Source organism: Stylophora pistillata, chromosome 11, assembly GCF_964205215.1.
Source record: "Stylophora pistillata chromosome 11, jaStyPist1.2, whole genome shotgun sequence".
Taxonomy (NCBI): domain Eukaryota; kingdom Metazoa; phylum Cnidaria; class Anthozoa; order Scleractinia; family Pocilloporidae; genus Stylophora; species Stylophora pistillata.
The window spans coordinates 1,823,076-1,844,934 of record NC_142529.1 but is presented as its reverse complement, the minus strand read 5'-3'; the positions used below and the strand labels follow the sequence as shown (position 1 = coordinate 1,844,934).

Here is a 21,859-nt window from a genome sequence, read left to right as displayed (position 1 = left end):
AGAAGCCTTCCCAAAAATCCAAGCCCAGAAAGGTCCATCAGCTTGCCGACAGCGATAACCCAAGTTACTCATCTGAAGAAGAAATCTTGTCTGTGTCCTCTCAAAATGCTGTCAATACCGTGGAAATGTCCGAATACAAGAGTAAAATATTCACGTACTTTGCAATCGAAGATTTGTTAGTGAAGATGCAAGTTGATTCCGGAGCTTCATGTAATGTGTTACCTCGGAAATTCCTGCCGAAAGGTACTGTGGTTGACACAACCGAAGTAAAATTAACCACCTACTCTAAAGCTAACTTAAAGGTACAGGGTGTGGCAAAAATTCAGTTGCGCAACCCGAAAAATCAGAAGAAATACCGTGTTCCGTTTGTGGTCATCGATGAAGACTACACTCCACTTCGTGGGGCTACATCAGCTCAGCAAATGGGATTGATCACCGTTTAGCACGAAAACATCTTAAATGTTACTGAGACAGTGGTTAAAAGTGCCTGTCAGGGTCTAACCATGGAGGAAGTTACTACTTCTTACAGCGATGTATTCATAGGCTTAGGATGTATGGAAGGAGCTCTTCACCTGGAAGTAGATATGACTGTTGCACCTGCAATTATGCCCCCTCGCCGCGTGCCTCTAACGTTGAAAGATAGGCCAAAAGATGAGTTGACTCGCCTGGAGAAAGCAAGTGTAAAAGTTAAGGAAGAAAAACCAACCGACTGGGTGTCTAGTCTAGTTGTTACAGAAAAACCAAATGGCAGGCTCAGAGTATGCATTGACCCTCAGCATCTCAACAAGGCCCTGAAAAGAGGTCACTACCCGCTACCAGTCATTGAAGACATACTGCCGGAGTTAACCAATGTTAAAGTGTTTTCCAAAGCAGACCTTAAAGATGGCTTTTTGCAAATACAGTTAGATGAAGAATCCAGTAGGCTAACGACATTCCAAACTCCGTGGGGCCGATACAGATACCTGCGAATGCCTTTTGGAATTTCTCCCGCACCAGAATACTTTCAGAGAAAACTGGATCAGAATTTAGAAGGCGTGAATGGAATATACAAGATTGCAGATGACATCCTTATTATAGGCCATGGTACAAGCATTGACGAAGCTGTGAAAGGTCATGATACTAATTTGGTGAGGCTGTTGGACAGATGCAGGGACAGAAATTTGAAGCTTAACCGAGAGAAGCTACAACTGAAGTGTTCAGAAACCCCCTTCATTGGTCATGTTCTTACACCTGAAGGAGTGAAACCTGACCCAAGGAAAGTCGATGCCATACTGAAAATGGACAGACCAAACGATGTAGCTGCAGTTAGACGACTAGTAGGCCTAGTGAATTACCTGTCCAAGTTTCTAAACCAGCTCTCAGAACTTTCTGAGCCACCAAGAAGATTAACCCACAAGGATGTTGAATGGAGTTGGTCAGCAGCACAAGAAGAAGCGTTTCAAAGTATCAAGCATGCTGTCACTTCAGCTCCAGTCCTGAGATATTTTAATTCTGCTGAACCTGTGGAAGGCCACGGAGATGCATCCTCCAGTGGTATTGGATTTGTATTAATGCAGAATGGGCAACCTGTATCATACTCGAGTAGAGCTCTCACAGCCAGTGAGAAGAACTATTCCCAAATGGAGAAAAAATTACTAGCCCAAGTATTTGGAGTGGAGCATAACCATCACTTCGTTTATGGTAAAAGAGTCGTTCTGTGGTCTGACCATAAGCCATTGGAGACTATCTGCAAGAAACCCTTAGCGTCAGCACCGAAATGACTTCAGCGCCTACTCCTGAGACTACAACAATACGATGTAGAGATTCGTTACAAGCCAGGTCCTGAAATGTATTTAGCAGATACTTTGTCCCAAGCCTATCTGTCAACCACCAATCACTCCCCGACTGAAAAAGAGGTTGAGTGTGTCCATGCTGTCGATTTCTTAGCCATCTCAGAACTACAACTTGCAGAGATCCAGCAAGAAACAGCAGCCGACCCTGTCCTACAGTCCCTCACACAAGTTATCCTAAAGGGCTGGCCAGAGAAGAAAGATGATCTGCCAATGGAACTTCACCCCTACTTTGATGTCCGAGATGAACTGACAGCCCAGGATGGAGTTCTCTTCAAAGGTCTTCAATGCCGGATTCCATCAAGTCTCAGACTTAAAGGATCCCTTCCAACCACAATACCCTGCGCGCCCAAACAGAAAAAATAATTAAGAAATAACTAGTCAAATAGAAAGAACAATAAATTTGGAACGCGATTGAGGAAATTCAAGACCTCAGTGAGGCAAATGTACTCGGATGAACGAGGATTTCTTTCCACTTCACGACTTGTCCAATACCGGATGGCAGAGAAAATGGCGGATTTCACATATCGCGCGCGCAATGTATTGTGGTTGGAAGGGATCCTTTAAAATCCGTGAACATTTACATGGTGCACACTCTGGTATTGAAAGGTGCCTTCGCAGAGCTCGAGAAGTTGTCTATTGGCCGGGAATGCCTGCTGAAATTAAAGATTACATCTCCAAGTGTGAGATTTGTGCCAGCTACAAGAGAGAACAGCCCAAAGAACCACTAATCTCTCATGAGATCCCAAGCCGTCCCTGGGAAACAGTTGGAGTTGACATCTTTCATTTTGACAATGGAGATTATCTCTGCACTGTGGATTACTACTCAAGCTACTTTGAGATCGACCCACTCAAAGACAAGACTGCCAGAGAAATCATTCATACCCTAAAAGAACACTTCTTGAGGCATGGGATTCCCATTAAGCTGATGAGTGACAATGGTCCACCATTCAACTCCCATGATTTCCAGCAATTTGCGACCAATTATGACATGGAACACTGATACCAACCACCAGTTAACTACTAAAGCCCAAGATAGTGGAAGAGGTCCCAGATAAACTCTTCAGAAGGAAACAGTTGCAAGCAAAATACTACAATATTAGTGCTAAAGAACTACCACCCCTAAACAGTGGAGATGTTGTGCGTGTCAAGCCAACAGATAAGTCTGACCAATGGTACAAGGCGCGAGTAGAAAAGCAAGTCGATGTGAGATCATATGATGTGAGAACTGAGGATGGTCGACTTTTTAGAAGAAATAAGAGACATCTCAGAAGCAGCAAAGAACCAGTAGGTTCCAGTAACAGTAACAACCCTGTGAGCCCCAGCATACCAGATATAACACCCATTGCACCACCCCTTCCTAATGAACCAGTGCCAGGAACCTTACAGGAATTTGAGGAATCTCCACTTCCCAAAAGGCCCACAGAAACAGGACAACCTAACTCAAGTCCTAATCCTGCAGATGTTTCAACATCGTCTATGCCTTTAAAGCCAGTGGGTTAACCAGTTACTCGTAGTGGTCGGACCTCCAGACCACCTAGCCATTTGAAAGACTGTTGTATCTAAGTGATTTTGACTAAGCTGTTACTAAAGACATTGTTAGAAAGACACTGCGTTTAGAGCTTTCGGTTACATTATCGTTAAGTGCTTAGCTACTTGTTCGTTCCTGTTACGAAGTGATTACTTTCTTTTCTTAAAACAAGGAAGGGTGTGACGATATTGCATTGTCTTAGTGTCCAATCAGATTTCAGTATTTCCACGTGCGCGCCAACTTGTTTTGTCTCTCTCTGGTTTTCCTCGCCATGGCTGCTTGTAAGTTGTTTGTGAGTTCACAATGTGCTAATTAAACAAGTTGAAGTTTGAGAACGTGAGCCAATTCTTTATAACACATTGGAGAGCCCGCAAAAATAACTACAGTGGTTTTAGTTGTGACGTCATCGACTCACTTCGAAAACATCGCGAAGGCATGCCTTTACAAGAAATACGCAAAAGAAAGCTGGGGAACAATTCTTTCGAATTTTATTCCTTCTTTCCTGTGGAACCAGAAAAACAACTCCCTCTCAGCATACCAAATTAGCCACATTTGTTGAGTCATTGATGTCACTTCTGTTCTCGACCCAGTTTCTTCTTCTACGAGCGGAGTTCTGTAGTTCGAAGAATGGTGGCCGTTTAGATTGTGAATATACAGGGAAAATAATATTACTTCTCGATCGAGTTTTGCGTTAAGAGATTTGGCAAATTTGTTACTTAGGGTAAGTACTTTCAACCTCTGAGGAGAAAAGAAAAGGTGCAATTTTGGTCGTAGTAGCACTTTAACTAAATAAATGCAAAGGTGTCAGTATGGTATACCTCTTTTCAGTGAGCAGCTTTGAGAAAATTAATTTTATTTGAGGAACTGTACAGTAGTACTTAAATGGTAACTGCTACTGACACAAGCTGCTGCTATTTTTGCAAGTAGGGAAGAGAAGTGGAGAGGGAGGCCTGCCAAAGAGTAACAAGAACTACAGAACCAGTCAAAATCCCACATTCATAACAAACTCTTAAGGTGGCTCGTACGGGTTTTCATCTTTTTGATGGTTTGTAACTTTGAAAGAATACAACAGAAAGACTGACCAAGGCCAGTTGAACACTTTTACGAGGTTGAATTACCTAATCATTGGTTATCCAAAAATAAGTGTCATTTCGTCACTAGCAGTTTCCATGGCAATGCTTTCATAGGCTTATTCAGACGCATTTTTTAGCTTGTGGCTTAAATAATTCGAAAACTAACCCGGTGACCCCCTGATTTTTTTCAGTGATTGCTTTTGGCACTTGAAAAGGAAAATGCACAGAGATTTTTAAAAAATTCTGATCTACGGAGCGGAATTTCAGAAAATCTACAAAAAAGGCAATTTTCACACATCACAAATTTCCTTCCGTATAATTTTCTAGTTTTTTTTTCTGATGATTCCTTTCGACATTATCATCATATTGGAACAATAAAAAGAAGGGGTCACCGGACTTGTTTTCATGCAATAGCTTTTGTAAGTTTAGCAATTTCCACGTGCGTTCTCGCGCATTTAAAAATCTGGATTCTATAAGATCGACATTTGCTCATGATCTGTTTTAGCTACCGCTGACAATTGCATGTGCTCGCGCAAGCACCTACGATCTGATGTTTACAGACGTTTACTGCTAAGAAAATCATTAAACAGCCGTCAAAGACAGCCTCCCGTGCTCATCTTAAAAATCCTACACATGACTTCTGGCTATATCATATTATTTTCCTTGAAGTTTCAAAGTCTTCTTCCACTTTAGGTAGATTATCCTTCACTTGAGTTCTTCTTTTTTCGATGTTGCAAGATTTCATATCAGTTGAATATTTCTTTTAAATGTGAAGTGAAGCAACCTTTACTTCACCAAAACTCGTCTTCTTTATCTTAGTTTCTATCTCCTGCATTCACAGTAGCCACTCAACACATCAAATACAAGCTCTTAGTAAACTTCTCACAAAAGTAGAAAAAATTCCATGCGCTGCCATCTTTGTTTTGAATTTTCATCTTTTGATCTCGCGCTTCTTTCGCACGTTTCTCTCACGCGTGTCACGCAAGAGTGACCTGTTCACCGAACGAGGAAACTGGTACGAGCCACCTTAACATACAATACCTGACAATTGCCAAACGATATCATCCTTCCTGTTTAGAAAAAAAAAATCCCGGTTGTTTTGACATCTTACCTTGAGGTTGATATCCCTGATGAACAACTCCACTGTTATATATTGAACTGGCCCCAACAAATGGATAATGACCATGTTCAGTAGATGGATGTCTGTTCTGAACTGACATGGATTAGTTATCAAAGATACCAATTAGATACTTGGTATTATAATTATCTTATTACAATATTTCTGCTCCTGGAATTTCTGGTCTTGCCATAAAAGTGAAGCCATAAAATCATTAGATACTCCACAATAAATGACAAAAGGTATAAACAGTGCAGTAGCCAAAAAAAAGGCTAGTTATCAGTCACTATTTTACTGCACATAATTCTTAACACAAAGATTCCAATCTACAATTGCATGCTTGGTTGCCAAGACTTTGACCAGGAGTGAGGCTAAAGGTGACCATATCAGAGGGTCCCCACTAGGTTTTTCGGGATCCGGGATTTGGCTTATTTGAAGGCCGGGATTCGAGATTTTGAAGGAAAAGAGGGACGAGATTCGGGATTGTATTTATGACCGGGACACGGGATTTGGTGATTTTAACAGGCGGGAATCGGGAAATGTTGCTTCAAAGAAACCAAGATTCGGGAATTTCAGAGTCTGAAATATGCAAAGAAAATCAAGCTGAAGCTGTCATCTTGGCTAGCTAGCTCATCTTATTAACGTTGGAAATGGTCGGAAATAGCCAAACAATGACCTAGTTGACATCCACGTTTTCCACAACCCTATCACGCTGCTCTGTGACCCCTATGGTGATCTGTGGTCTATTTTCGTGAACCTTGGACACCTTGGCCATAATGAGAATCCAATTTGACAATGTCTTTGTGACCTTTGTTATTTGTTGACCGTGATATTTCTAGTGTCAAGTTTATACAGATCCTGATCGGTGCACGTGGGATATTCAACGCGAGGGAGACTTGCTAAGTTATCGTTTGCGTAATTTAACGTACGCTAGCGATGTCGGTTGACATTAACAATGATGTTGTCGATGTTATTAGCTGCGTAGCTTTTTTTATGAGAAGGGGAAGAGTGGAAATTCGTTCTTTGTAAGGAGAAATTTCAGCCACAACTTTCACGGAAGGAGAACACATTAAAGTCCGTCTGGGAAACAATTAGGTAAGTTCTGTTTCTTGCCTTTACTAATTTAGCCTTTTGCAACTATTACATTGCGAATGAAGACAATGAATTGCGAGAACTCTGACAGTGAAACTGACGCTTTTTTATGGTCTATTAATATCAGTAATGAGTAAAGGGCAATTTCACGTAGCATCATGTTTCCATCACGTTTCCAGACAAACCAATGACCTCATGGTAACCAAACATTTCACTCCAGACCATGCTTGTTTGTTTCTGTTTAATTTTGAGGGTTTTTCTTTGATTGATTGTTGTTTTCTTCTAAATACAGCCGCTTCTTATAATCCTTCCAGCATTCGCTATTGAAAGGTTCTAAGTTGTGCGTTTTGATTTGTTAAACGTCCCCAGTAGCCGAAACCGACGACAGGTGGCCCTTTTTGCAGGCTATAAATAGTGTTGGATTATGCAAGAAACTTTGGAAATGCAGCCACAGAAGGTATCGAGAGAACGACCCATTGGGCGGCGATCTATTTTACAAATCCAAAGTCTTGGTATCCTGTGCCCAAACGCGCAATGTTTCTGTCGGTCATGCCTGTTATACAACCCTAGCCAGCTGTACCAATGACACCACAGTGTGTACAAGTTATGAGGGACTGGGCACAAACGTTTGGTGCTGCAGTGCGTCAGCGCTCTGTCAAACAAGAGACAACGATGGCAACAGCCGGAACCCTGCCTTCCTACCTCTACCAGAGAGAGGTGCGACAGGGTGAGTCAGTCTCCTGTGAACGCTTCAGGGAACAACGGAGAAACGAAGCTGAAGAAGCAGACGAGGAAGACGGCATACTGGAGTATGATTCAAGCAGTAGCAAAGATTTGGATGACGAGTCTGCTAACAATGAAGACGCCGACGATGATGTTGGTGGAATTCCATCGTTGGATCGCGAGGCAACTTTTTTGCTTGAAACGGTCTCTAGCTCTTCACTTCAATGGCAGAATTATAGATTAATTGTAGCGAATTGGTAAAGAAGCTCCTAGATGATAGCAATCATCAAATAAACATTTCACATTAATTTAGCTGCAGGTGACCAAAGCATACTATAAGAGTTTGTATGAATTTAAAATTTAAACTCTGTTTTTCCTTTGAAAGCTACAATACAGTGACGTGTACTCTTTATACGCGTCAAAATCGCTCAAATGGCTTACGGAAGCATCTCCGCAACATAAAAAGGACACCACTTAGAGAGGTCCGAACTTTATCGTAGCTTTTCAAAGGAAAACAGAAATAGTTTTCGTTTGAAATTGAAATCCATACAGGCTCTTATTTCAACCTCTTATAGTACGCTTTGGTTACCGGTGATTACAGCATTTTGAGCCGGAACATGTAGCACTGGTTAAACTGGGGTCGAAAAGAATATATATTTCAGTATCTGTTGAGCACAATTGTACTCGATTTTATGGAATTTTCAGCTGATCGTTGCCATGGCTGAAAATTGTGAATGAGCAAACTGTCTTCTCAGTTGCGATTGACGGTGACTTGCCATGTGCGTAGTGAACAGTGAATTTGCCGTGGTACGTCGTGATCATATGTACCCTTAATGCTCTTCATTGATTGCTATCATCTCCAAGAGACATTTTTTTCAGGGACCGAAGTGATCCGGGGGGCAGGTGTTATCGAACAAACGAGGCAAAACAGAAAAAAAGAAAAAAAAAACCCCCAAAAAACAGCTATAAAAACCATAAAAATGACTCATTGACTGACGAAACTCGTTTAAAACCAGTCATGAAAAACAAATTAACTAGATCATCGTTTTAGTGCAGAGAGATACAGCTAATTCAACGTAATAGTAAGTGCTTGGGTCTGCTGAGAGGGAATCTGAAACAGAACTTCAAGGATAATTTTGCTGAGGTAAGAAATGAAGAAAATATGACCGGGACCAGGATTAGCCCGTAGAAGCCGTCGGGATCTCGGGATTGAGGGAAAATTCCGGTTGGGATGGCGGGATTGAAGAACCCTATTGGGGACCCTCCATATCATGATACAAATGTTGCTGCTTTTCAAATGTAAATTACTTTTAGTTGTCATCATGCTAACTAGATACTGATCTCTATCTCAACAAGGTCACCTTTAGCCTCACTCCAAATCAAAGGCTCGGCAATTAAGTACCCAACTGTAAAATAGCCTATAACCACAAATTTTCTGCACTCACTCTGAGGGAAGGCTTGGCTTCCCTGGTTACTCAGATTTGCAAAGGCTGTTGGAAGATTCCCTTGACTAGAATCCACTGCTAAAAAAGCAAGCAAGTGATAACTAGTGGATCGTTTTGATGTCAAAGAGTATCACAACTTCGATTCATAACTGCTCTGTGTGATGGAGTGGGTTGAAACACCTTATGAAGTTTTGAGCCCTTAAAATAATGTAAGGGTGACAAAAGGGTATACCTTGTATCAGTAAGCAGCTTTAAGAAAACCTTCCTTGAGGAAACTGTCAGTAGTTCTCTCTAGTTATTGCTACACTAACTGCTGCCATGTTAGTAAGCAAGGCAAAGGAGAAGAGAGGGAAGCCTAGAAAGAGCAAATAGAACTACAGAACCCAGTCAAAGTCCAACACTCTTCACAAGTTCCTAATATACAGTAGCTAGCAAATGCTCATTATGTTATTATTATCATCCTCACTATTTGGTGGAAAAATTCCCAGTTATTTTTCAATCTTACCCTGAGGATGACATCCTTGATGAACAGGTCCTCTGTAATGTGTTGAACAAGCTCCAGCATACAGATTCTGACCATGTTCAAAAGATAGATGTCTGTTCTGACCTGATATGGATAAGAAACCAAACACCATGAAACTGTAGTAATAAAACTCATCAAGGGTACTGTACATACATTACGACTAACAAGTTACACACAGCCCTATAAAGGCCACCTATTAGCTATTATTACTCCACTTAATTCTTAAAAAAAAATTATCACAAATTTCTTGTACTTACTCTGAGGGAAGGTTTGGCTTCCCTGATTATTTGGATTTACAAAGGCTGCAGGATGATTCCCCTGACTACAATCCACTGCTACAGGAGCAGGCAAGCCATAGCTAGAGAAACCTTTTGATGTAAAAGCAAAACACAAGTTTAATCCACAACTGCTCTGTGAAATAAAGGGGGTTCAAACACCTTAAAAGATGTCAAGTGAAAGCTTCCATTTTAAGTAATGCAGAGGTGTCAATAGGGTATGCATCTTCTTCGGAAGCGAAACGGAAAATCCAAACAGACACTTTAATTCCAACACGGAAAACTGTAGACTCGCGGTAAACAACAACAACTGTTAAACAAAATGCCAATCGATAAAACTGAAAAACTTTCTACTCTTCTCTAAGAAAATTGCACACATCAGAAACAAAAAGGTCCGTGTGATTTGCTTACAATATTATTAAACTACGTGATCCCAAAGCACACACATGCGAGTTGCGCTCACACAAGTTCTTTAACATCTTCTTAACACCTCTTGTCAGTGATGAGCTCTAAGAAAACCTTATTTGAGGAAACTGTTACAGTGGGGCTTACTGGTAATTGCTATTATACCAACTGCTGCCATGTTTACAAGCAAGGCAGAGGAGTAGAAAGGGAGGCCTTGAAAGAGTAACTAGAACTACAGTACCCAGTAAGAATCCAACACTCTTTACAAACTCATAACATACAGCATGTAGCTGGCACATGCTTAACAATATCATCGTCACTGTTTGGTAAAAAGTTCCCAGTTGTTTTGTCATCTTACCATGGGGATGACATTCCTGATGAACAAATCCTCCATAATCTGTTGAACTAGCTCCAGCATATGGATTCTGACCATGTCCAGAAGGTGGACGTCTGTTCAGGCCTGATATGGATAAGAAACCAAACATGCCATTTAGACACTTAATGGTCATAATTATCTTATTACATTACTTACAGTGTTGTATGTGTATGGACTTTGCAATCTCACCATGATAGTATAGTAAAAAAAGTCATTAAATGAGTTAGGTTTCTCGAGCGAGAGCAGGAGAGCTACAACAACTTTGTATTTGAGTGGAAAACAACCAGAGACTTAATTACCCTGACCATGATGCATAGCGCACCATAACATCTCCCTTTCTCCTTTTTTTTTAATGGAACAGGATAAATACAACTCTAGCAGTAGCAATAAAATGTATGAAAAGTGAACAGGGGTTCTGTAGCAGTCTCAGGCTGTAAGACTAGCAAATGTGACAAGTGCTGGGTCTCACAGCATACTAGTACAGCAGCCAGTTAAAAGAAAATGAATAATAATCCAATAAAGTCTAAAAGAACAATAGAAAAAGAGTTTGAGGAATGCTGTGATATGTCTATGTCATCACTGCCATGTTCTGTTCAACATGACTGAAAGGGGGAAACAGGCAGTTCACAAGTCAAGGCGTATACTGGGTTTAGACACCCGTCCTGATCTGGTCTTGGTCAGAGTTCCTTTCTTCAGACTTGATTGGATGTGTAACCTATTCAAAGAGTGTGTTGCGGTTCCTGTAGGGTTCAACTCCATTGGGGATGGTGGGGTGGCTTCAGAGGGCAGAGCTTTGTGAGGTGATGCTGCTTGTGATGTAGGGACTGTTTTATTAGGAGTTGCCCGAGTTGATGGTTTGGCTTGGTCTTTTGGACGAAGATGGTGGAAGAGCCGGCTTGGGTTGTTTTGAAGGGTGGTCAACTGTAATTGTGGGTGGCGTTTTGGCAGATAATTGTTTCATCCAGGAGCATGGGATTAGGGCCTCTGGGGGTGGGGGTGCAGCTGGACACAGGTGGCACCGGTGTCTTCTTGTTAGCCCTGTGGGCGTCTCAATAATGTAAGATCTGGGAGCTGGTATTGCAGTGACAAGCCCATAAAGCCAAGGGCCTGACGTGGTTTGGCATAGACAAAGTCCCCGATTCCAAATGGGGGTAGATTGGTGTTTGCCGTCATATCATAGTGTTGTTTGGCCTTTGCACGTTTTGCTGCAATAGCATCCTGGACAGATGCTGCAGTGTTGTCATTTGGCATTAAGAGGGCTTGGGAGACTGGGAGTAGTCCACGGATGTGTCTCCCCATGCTTCTTTGGGCTGGGCTCATGATGTGTCCTGCCTGGGGGGTATTGTGATTGGTGAGGAGGGTTTCTTGTAGATGGCGGGGTCCTGACTTCTTTAGAATCCACTTTACTATCTCGACGGTGGCTCCTGCTTTGCTGTTTCCTTTTGGCCAATAGGGGGAGCTGGTAGTGTGTTGAATTTGGTATTTTCTACAAAGTGCTTTGAACTCAATTGCAATGAATTGAGGTCCGTTGTCGGTTAAGAGTGTTTCAGGGACTACATGATGAGCGAAGTGGGCCTCTGTTTTGGACACAGTAGAGCTGGTCAGAGTGTTTTCGACCTCGTCGACCTCGATAAAGTCAGAGTAGTGATCTGCAGTAATAAGGTAAGTGTGCGACTCAAACATGCAGAGCTCTTGGCTTACAAATTGCCAGGGATACTGTGGGATGGGGTGGCTCTTAATGGGTTCTTTCGAATTCTGTGTTTAAAATTGGGAACATATCCCACACAATTGGCAAGCATTCTGTATATCGCTCCACAGGCCGGGCCAGAATATGATATCTTGACAGCATCGTATGATTGACTCTGGGCCAAAGTGTGCAACATGTGCCTTCTGAGGCACATAGTTCCTTTTAGCCAACAGAATGACTACTTGCTTCCCCTTATAGATGATCCCATCATTGATGGTGAGTCCATCGTGATAGGACCAAAATGGGTGGAGGCTTTGGGGAAGGTTAGACTTCTGTGTGGGCCAGCCTAGGATTATGGGATTGCTTAGGGTGGACAAAGTAGGATCATTTGCTGAGGAGGTTTTGATATCGTCAAGTGTTTGGGAGGTGATCTGTGGGTCTTCCACGTGGTTGTCAATGTCAGCCCTGAAGACTGCAAAATTGGTTTGCTTGGAGTCATTGGCGGTGGTAAGTGTAGCTGTGGAGAATGTATCAGCTATGAGGAGTGATGTGCCTTTCTTGTATGTTACTTTAAAGTTGTACCATTGGAGGCGCATCATCATTGAGAGTTTTTTTCGGAGGCTTGCTGTTGGCCATGCGCCTCAGGTTCGATGAGTGCGAGTGTGCTTTTGAGTAACTGAATGGAGTTGCAGTTTGCCCGTTTTCCCAGGTTGCATTGGCAGTCTTTTGGGCGCGAGGTTTGTTTGTTTGTTTTTCTGATCCTGCTCCTGCCACCAGGTTAGGTTTCTCGAGCGGGAGCAAGAGAGCTACAACAACTTCATATTTCAGTGGAAAACAACCGGAGACTTTATTACCCTGACCATGATGCATAGCGCACCACAACAAATGCACCCTACATGCAGTATATGACAAAATATTTAAGAAAAACTTCCTTGAGGAAACTGTAGTATGTTCTGGCAATTGCTACAGTTACTACCACCATGTCTACAAGCAAGGCAAACAAGTGGAGAAGGAGGATTGGAACTGGTACCTAGGACTGCAGAGCCCACTCAAAACACATGGTACAATAGATAGATACTATCCTCTCTGTATGGTGGAAAAATTCCCAGTTATGTTCCAGTCTTATCCTGAGGATAACTTCTCTGTACAAGTCCTCTGTCATCTAATGCACTGGCTCCAACAAATGAATTCTGACGATGTTCAGAAGATGGATATCTGTTTTGGCCTGCCATGGATTAACTACCAAACATACCAATTTTACAATTTTTTTTATGTTTTAAATTACAGCACATTTTTCAAGAATGTAACATTTTCTGATCACAACATTTAATTTAACAGAAATCCTATAAAAAAATAAAAGGCTTCCACAAAATTCTATTACAATTTACTTTATTCTCACTTGAACTTTTTGTTAAGTATCCTAAATAACATTGAATTTATTTGTTGCACTTAATACTCACTCTGAGTGTAACTTCTTTGATCAACGAGTTTGTCTTGAGATACAGTGACAGTAGGAAGAGGAGACTGCACACATTCCATAGTTGACTGTGGCAAGCGACCAATAGAGGGGCCTTCTGCAGCTGCAAAATGCAATTTGAATGATTTCAGTAGAGTCCTCTATTAGTTAACTCAACTGGTAAAAGCCAACTCATAGGTACATGGTTCTAGCATAAAATTTTGGACTAGTGGTGATCTTTGTAGGGCTTACAAGGTTTGGAACCATTTTGAAATGAATTGGTCTATCAATACTATGATTATATCCTGATATTATTGTACCTTTATGGGGAGCAACATGAGACAATCCTTTTCTAAGTCGTTTGGGAGGCTGATCAGCTACAAAGATAGAGGTTGGCCTCTTATCTCTGATTGGAAAGATTGATCCCCTTCCTAATGAACCTAAATAAGCAACAAAAGAAGAATGCATTAATTTTCAATTACAATCACAAAGCTTGAGGATAAGACAAGATTCTGTTAAGCTTTAAGTACTATTGAGTGATTAGTATTAATCAAAAGCCACTGCATTTTCTGTTCTTGTGCTTTTTTGCCTTCACCAAAAACATCAAATTAACACATAAACTTTTATTTTCTTAAAGATAAAATTAATTTTTATTGAATGAAAATAAATTTTGTTAAAAAAATTAAAGGAGATTAGCTTACCAAATGTGAGTTTGTACATCCTTTCTACAAGACTTCTACAAGGCTCCTCCCAGCTGTACTTCTCAAGATAGTTTGCACGAAGAAACCTTGCCTCTTTTAGTCGCACTTCCCTCTTTTTCTGACATACATTCTTGATTTCTCTGGCCCAGTCTTTAGGATCTTCAGAGTCTACCACGCAGTAGGAGCCTAAAGCAACTTCCTTCAGAGCTTCTCCAAGTCCCGAATTGCCACTGACAAGTATGGGTAGACCAGCAGATAATGCTTCCAGAGCTGATATTCCAAATCCTTCAGTCCTGGATGGCATTATTGCAAGATCCACTTCACAGAATAAGTTGGCTAGGACTTCTCGGCTATCATTAAAGCTACGAACAATAAGCTGATTCTGACTAATGCCATGGTGGAGCAACTTTTTGCCATTTCATCTCCTTTTCCTCCAGGTGGGCATATAAACCTGAGTTTATAGGATTCACCTTTCAGCTCAGCAATTGCTTTAGCAGCTATGTCGTACCCCTTGACATTGAAATCTTCATGGCTGTCACCACTTCCAATAACAAGAACACAGAATGTTCTTCTTTCTTCAGTGGATTGTTCTACTTCCAAAAACTCTGAGAAAATGCTTGGAGTTAGGTCAAAAACATTTTGTTGTCGTTTACCACGACAAAGGTAATGCTTGTAAACATCTGCCAGCTTGGGTCCAATGGTAACTACTTGATCAGCCATCTTACAAAGTTCAATTTCTGTCTGCTGCATTTGTTCACCTTCTGAAATGTTTTTGTACATTCCAACTTCTTCAGGAGCAGAGTGAACAAATTGAATCCATTTGCAGTGACAATAATGTGGATTTCCCTTGATGAGTGCAATTTGTTGGCCAAGGTGGACTCCATGACCAATGACACAGTCCATTATATGGTTTCTGGGAGGAGATGACAGGCAGAAAATGGGCTTTAAACCAGGAACTCTATCTGCTTCAACGAGTTTCACATTGTGACTTTCAGCACTACTCCTGTCCTCTTCACTGCAGTTTGGTAGTAAGACACTAACATCAACATTAGAGTGTTTAGCTAACTGGATGGCTAGCTCTCGGTTGATAGTTGCCAAGTCTCCATCAGTTGATGATTTCCACTCACTACTCAGAAAAGTGACTTTCAGTGTCCTGTTTTCCTGGCCTTCCTGTGATGTAGAGGCTATACTAGGATTAGTGGAATCCTACAACAACAAAACAAGAATGCTATTGAAAATAAGAGGTAAAACAGCAATAAATCACAACTATGGATGTTCACATTCTTCAGTAAACTTATAGTCAAGTTTTCTCTTATGCCACAAAGTTGGTTACAAGTAGATTGAGACATATTTAAACCAAGAGAATATTAAGTTGCTTTAGAGATCTACATTGTCACTGCAATATTACTCACTGATAACAACCACTACATTTGTAAGGAAAGTGAAATTATGCTCAAAAGGTATTCCTTTTCAACCCACTTTGAAACTGGTACATGCAGTTTCATAGATGACATATAGGAGATAAAATAATGATGTGGATGAATGTTTGTCAAAGTGTAGGGTTGGTATTTGTAATAGTGTACATTTTTTACCATTCCTCTTACTACCTTGTGTAGTCTTGACATCACAGAGAGCTTTTAAATTTGAAAGATTAAGCTGAAAAAAGAATTTAAAAAGTGAGTTCACAGTCCACTAAATATTTTTATTTCCTCTCGCAAATGTTGTTGCGACCACTTAATTTAATTTGGTGTTGAAAATATATCTCAACAATCAATACTTGAGAGGAATGATATCCTTTTAAAAACAGACAGTTAACAACAACACTTAATTATACTAAAACATACCAATAGTAAATCATTTGAACACAACCCTCTGCATACATCCTGAACTTAGACAGGGTGTCAACTGAAGACCCGGACTGCCTAAAAATCAAATTAAGAAATGTTAATGATATTTAATTTATTGTGGGAAGTGAGGAGATTGAGAGAAGTATTAATCACCCTAAACAACCTGAGACACTGATTGATTTAAACCCCACTGCTCAAATTCCTTTGGTCCTTATTGTTAACACCAATCATAGTCAGAAAGCTACATTTTTTTACCTTCTCAGCAATTTTCTTGGATAATACTGGAGGGATGAAGTTAGAATTTGGACAAGATAGGACACATTATCAATGGAAGAGCAACTGTTATCACATTCATCAGATCATTAATATTTTAGAATTAAATCTAGTTTGAAATAGGGGAGGTAAATTTGCTGAAAACCTGAGTGTGGTTGCAAGCCTTGTCCTATAGTGATTTTAATTAGAATTCTACTTAGTACACTTTTTTTTTTTTTTCACTTTATAGACGTTTTGTAGAAAAAGATATGGTGTTGGTTCCAATTTTCGGTTCTTTTTCAGGCAACTAGGCAGACAGGATATTGTTTAATTAAAATAAATGCTTCAATTTCTTCCAAAGTTCAAGTCCATTTCAATTTCTAGATGGAAACATCAACATTGAAAACATCAAACCTCAAGAAAGTGTAGATGAAAAAATCAAGCTACATCAGGAAAAGGACTGACACTGCTTGAGGCTCATGTGTCAGAAAGCATTCCTACTGCTGGGCGTTGACAAAATCTGGACCGGATTGGATTGGATTGGATTGACAAAACCGGGACCGGATCAGACCGGATTAACAAAAACCTGGATCAGATTGTGTCCGATTGACAAAACCTAGACCGGATCTGAAAAAAATCAGATCGCCAGGAATTTCCCGCCAAAATAGTCATGTAACATCTCATGATCAAGTTTTGGCATAGAAATAAGACTGCCTTTCTTCGCAGCTCAGTGAAGCAAAGTTGTAATGGCTCTTTTTCGTGTAAGATATTCCACAGGTGCCCCCAGCTCACTACTCTATAGGTATAGTTGTGTTGAAGACAATCACAGACAAAATTCTGCACTGAAGATGTTTTTAATCTGGTACGCAATCTTCTGTTAGTCGGTACAGCTGTAAATTATATAAAGCAGAAAGCTAGAGACTCAAAACTGAAGTAAATATTGAATTACAAAAAAAATAACAAAACAAAAGCGACAACTCGCATATTTTTGGGCATCTTCAGGCTTAAATAAAACGTCAACATCAAAGGGTAAAAGATGACCGAAGAAACAAACTTTCGCCTGTAGAGACACACAAAACGGCACACAACACAATTTTTTGAGCACATGGTAGGAAAATTCACGTGATCCGCACAAGGGGGATCAGAGGGGCAAACTGTCCCTAACAAGTTGTTTCACCTAAACAAGCATAAAGAACTACAGAAAACAGATGGGGTGAGTTCACATACTTTATTATTTTAAAAACTATAGATAAATTGTGACCTCTCACAGGAAAATGTTCCGAATGGTTAGCCGTTTACCAGCTGTTCATCAGCCATTCGAATAGATTGGCATGCCGTTTGAATGCCTCAAGCTATCCGTTCTTGAATATTCATCATCCGTTCAAACCGTTGGAGCTATCCGTTTAAGAAACTTCGTCATCCGTTTGAACGCCTCTAGCTAGCCATTCTTGAATATTCATAATCCGTTCAAACGCCTCCAGCTATCCGTTCTTGAATATTCATCATACGTTCGAATGGTTCGAGCTATCAGTTCAAGAAAATTCATCAGCCGTTCACTTGGCACTTTGGCAACGATGGTAGTAACATTTTTGGTGTGATCGCAATCCATATCTTCTCTCGTTGAATTCTCCATTTTGTGATTGTGTGAAATGGCGGTAATTGACACAAGTTGTTAGCAGTTACCAAGGCAATGCATTTTTGATGGACAGACAGGGAAGCCGGGATTATGGAAATTTAAACCTGAATTGAAGTTGAGAAGTATGCTTTTCGTGTGCAAGCTCCTTGGTTGTACCTTATCTTAATCAGTCGAATTCAATAATAAAAATATTAATTATAATCCATTTGAATGCACCGAAAGCGAAGTCAAGTTATTCAAACAATCGAGTTTTGACTCGTTTCACGTGATCTTTTCACAGGATTGTGTCAAATACCTCGCGCAACTTAACACCACATCACCCAACACGTGACGCTTTCATGAAATAATCCTTTGCTTTGGCTCAAGACCAGAGCTTGGGACGCCTGTGTTGGCATTCGTTTTCACGAAAGCTAAACCATGCCCAAAATAGGATTCTTTTTTTCTTGTTTTTCGCTTAGTACGAATGATTAACGTACTATTAAAATTAAACCGACTTGATCAGACTTGTTTAAGTTCTGCTGTTCTTGTCCATTAAAAACCTAAAAATTCTACCTTTCTTTTATTTATCTACATCTATGCAAATGAATCATAAATTTAGGAAAAATCGGCTGAAAAAGAAGATAAAACAAATAGGTCTTACGGCTGAGTAAAAAACCTTCCAAAGCCGTGATGAGTTGTCCGTACCGAGTACTAAGGTACTAACGTACTAAGCAAATTCAGAACAAGCCGTGACGAGTTGTCCGTACTGAGTACTAAGGTACTAACGTACTAAGCAAATTCAGAACAAGCCGTGATGAGTTGTCCGTACCGAGTAATAAGGTACTAACGTACTAAGCAAATTCAGAACAAGCCGTGATGAGTTGTCCGTACCGAGTACTAAGGTACTAACGTACTAAGCAAATTCAGAACAAGCCGTGATGAGTTGTCCGTACCGAGTAGTAAGGTACTAACGTACTAAGCAAATTCAGAACAAGCCGTGATGAGTTGTCTGTAGCGAGTACTAAGGTACTAACGTACTAAGCAAATTCAGAACAAGCCGTGATGAGTTGTCCGTACCGAGTACTAAGGTACTAACGTACTATGCAAATTCAGAACAAGCCGTGATGAGTTGTCCGTACCGAGTACTAAGGTACTAACGTACTAACGTACTAAGCAAATTCAGAACAAGCCGTGATGAGTTGTCCGTACCGAGTACTAAGGTACTAACGTACTAACGTACTAAGGTACTAACGTACTAAGCAAATTCAGAACAAGCCGTGATGAGTTGTCCGTACCGAGTACTAAGGTACTAACGTACTAACGTACTAAGGTACTAACGTACTAACGTACTAAGCAAATTCAGAACAAGCCGTGATGAGTTGTCCGTACCGAGTACTAAGGTACTAACGTACTAACGTACTATGCAAATTCAGAACAAGCCGTGACGAGTTGTCCGTACCGAGTAATAAGGTACTAACGTACTAAGCAAATTCAGAACAAGCCGTGACGAGTTGTCTGTACCGAGTACTAAGGTACTAACGTACTATGCAAATTCAGAACAAGCCGTGACGAGTTGTCCGTACCGAGTAATAAGGTACTAACGTACTAAGCAAATTCAGAACAAGCCGTGATGAGTTGTCTGTAGCGAGTACTAAGGTACTAACGTACTAAGCAAATTCAGAACAAGCCGTGATGAGTTGTCTGTACCGAGTACTAAGGTACTAACGTACTAAGCAAATTCAGAACAAGCCGTGATGAGTTGTCTGTAGCGAGTACTAAGGTACTAACGTACTAAGCAAATTCAGAACAAGCCGTGATGAGTTGTCCGTAGCGAGTACTAACGTACTAACGTACTAAGCAAATTCAGAACAAGCCGTGATGAGTTGTCCGTACCGAGTACTAACGTACTAACGTACTAAGCAAATTCAGAACAAGCCGTGATGAGTTGTCGTACCGAGTACTAAGGTACTAACGTACTAACGTACTAACGTACTAAGCAAATTCAGAACAAGCCGTGATGAGTTGTCGTACCGAGTACTAAGGTACTAACGTACTAACGTACTAACGTACTAACGTACTAAGCAAATTCAGAACAAGCCGTGATGAGTTGTCGTACCGAGTACTAAGGTACTAACGTACTAACGTACTAACGTACTAAGCAAATTCAGAACAAGCCGTGATGAGTTGTCGTACCGAGTACTAAGGTACTAACGTACTAACGTACTAAGGTACTAACGTACTAAGCAAATTCAGAACAAGCCGTGATGAGTTGTCCGTACCGAGTAATAAGGTACTAACGTACTAACGTACTAAGCAAATTCAGAACAAGCCGTGATGAGTTGTCCGTACCGAGTACTAAGGTACTAACGTACTAAGCAAATTCAGAACAAGCCGTGACGAGTTGTCCGTACCGAGTAATAAGGTACTAACGTACTAAGCAAATTCAGAACAAGCCATGATGAGTTGTCCGTACCGAGTACTAAGGTACTAACGTACTAAGCAAATTCAGAACAAGCCGTGACGAGTTGTCCGTACCGAGTAATAAGGTACTAACGTACTAAGCAAATTCAGAACAAGCCGTGATGAGTTGTCCGTACCGAGTAATAAGGTACTAACGTACTAAGCAAATTCAGAACAAGCCGTGATGAGTTGTCCGTACCGAGTAATAAGGTACTAACGTACTAAGCAAATTCAGAACAAGCCGTGATGAGTTGTCCGTACCGAGTACTAAGGTACTAACGTACTAAGCAAATTCAGAACAAGCCGTGATGAGTTGTCGTACCGAGTACTAAGGTACTAACGTACTAACGTACTAACGTACTAAGCAAATTCAGAACAAGCCGTGATGAGTTGTCGTACCGAGTACTAAGGTACTAACGTACTAACGTACTAACGTACTAAGCAAATTCAGAACAAGCCGTGATGAGTTGTCGTACCGAGTACTAAGGTACTAACGTACTAACGTACTAACGTACTAACGTACTAAGCAAATTCAGAACAAGCCGTGATGAGTTGTCGTACCGAGTACTAAGGTACTAACGTACTAACGTACTAACGTACTAAGCAAATTCAGAACAAGCCGTGATGAGTTGTCGTACCGAGTACTAAGGTACTAACGTACTAACGTACTAAGGTACTAACGTACTAAGCAAATTCAGAACAAGCCGTGATGAGTTGTCCGTACCGAGTAATAAGGTACTAACGTACTAAGCAAATTCAGAACAAGCCGTGACGAGTTGTCCGTACCGAGTACTAAGGTACTAACGTACTAAGCAAATTCAGAACAAGCCGTGATGAGTTGTCCGTACCTAGTACTAAGGTACTAACGTACTATGCAAATTCAGAACAAGCCGTGATGAGTTGTCCGTACCGAGTAATAAGGTACTAACGTACTAAGCAAATTCAGAACAAGCCGTGACGAGTTGTCCGTACCGAGTACTAAGGTACTAACGTACTAAGCAAATTCAGAACAAGCCATGATGAGTTGTCCGTACCTAGTACTAAGGTACTAACGTACTAAGCAAATTCAGAACAAGCCGTGATGAGTTGTCCGTACCTAGTACTAAGGTACTAACGTACTAAGCAAATTCAGAACAAGCCGTGATGAGTTGTCCGTACCGAGTAATAAGGTACTAACGTACTAAGCAAATTCAGAACAAGCCGTGATGAGTTGTCCGTACCGAGTACTAAGGTACTAACGTACTAACGTACTAAGGTACTAACGTACTAAGCAAATTCAGAACAAGCCGTGATGAGTTGTCCGTACCGAGTAATAAGGTACTAACGTACTAACGTACTAAGCAAATTCAGAACAAGCCGTGATGAGTTGTCCGTACTGAGTACTAAGGTACTAACGTACTAAGCAAATTCAGAACAAGCCGTGACGAGTTGTCCGTACCGAGTAATAAGGTA

At 40.8% G+C, this 21,859-nt stretch overlaps 1 pseudogene across 1 annotated transcript in view; it reads right to left on the bottom strand.

Annotated features, from left to right (window-relative positions):
* Positions 1–21,859, bottom strand: part of LOC148719632 (uncharacterized) — a 36,299-nt pseudogene that overhangs the window by 2,298 nt on the left and 12,142 nt on the right. The window contains exons 2-11 of the transcript XR_015993254.1: positions 16,078–16,155; positions 15,841–15,889; positions 14,234–15,439; positions 13,853–13,972; positions 13,537–13,656; positions 10,372–10,473; positions 9,591–9,701; positions 9,316–9,417; positions 8,811–8,888; positions 5,545–5,646 (exon numbers count right to left, since the gene is read on the bottom strand). The product of XR_015993254.1 is annotated as an uncharacterized LOC148719632 (transcript). The remainder of the gene's footprint in view (positions 1–5,544; positions 5,647–8,810; positions 8,889–9,315; positions 9,418–9,590; positions 9,702–10,371; positions 10,474–13,536; positions 13,657–13,852; positions 13,973–14,233; positions 15,440–15,840; positions 15,890–16,077; positions 16,156–21,859) is intronic.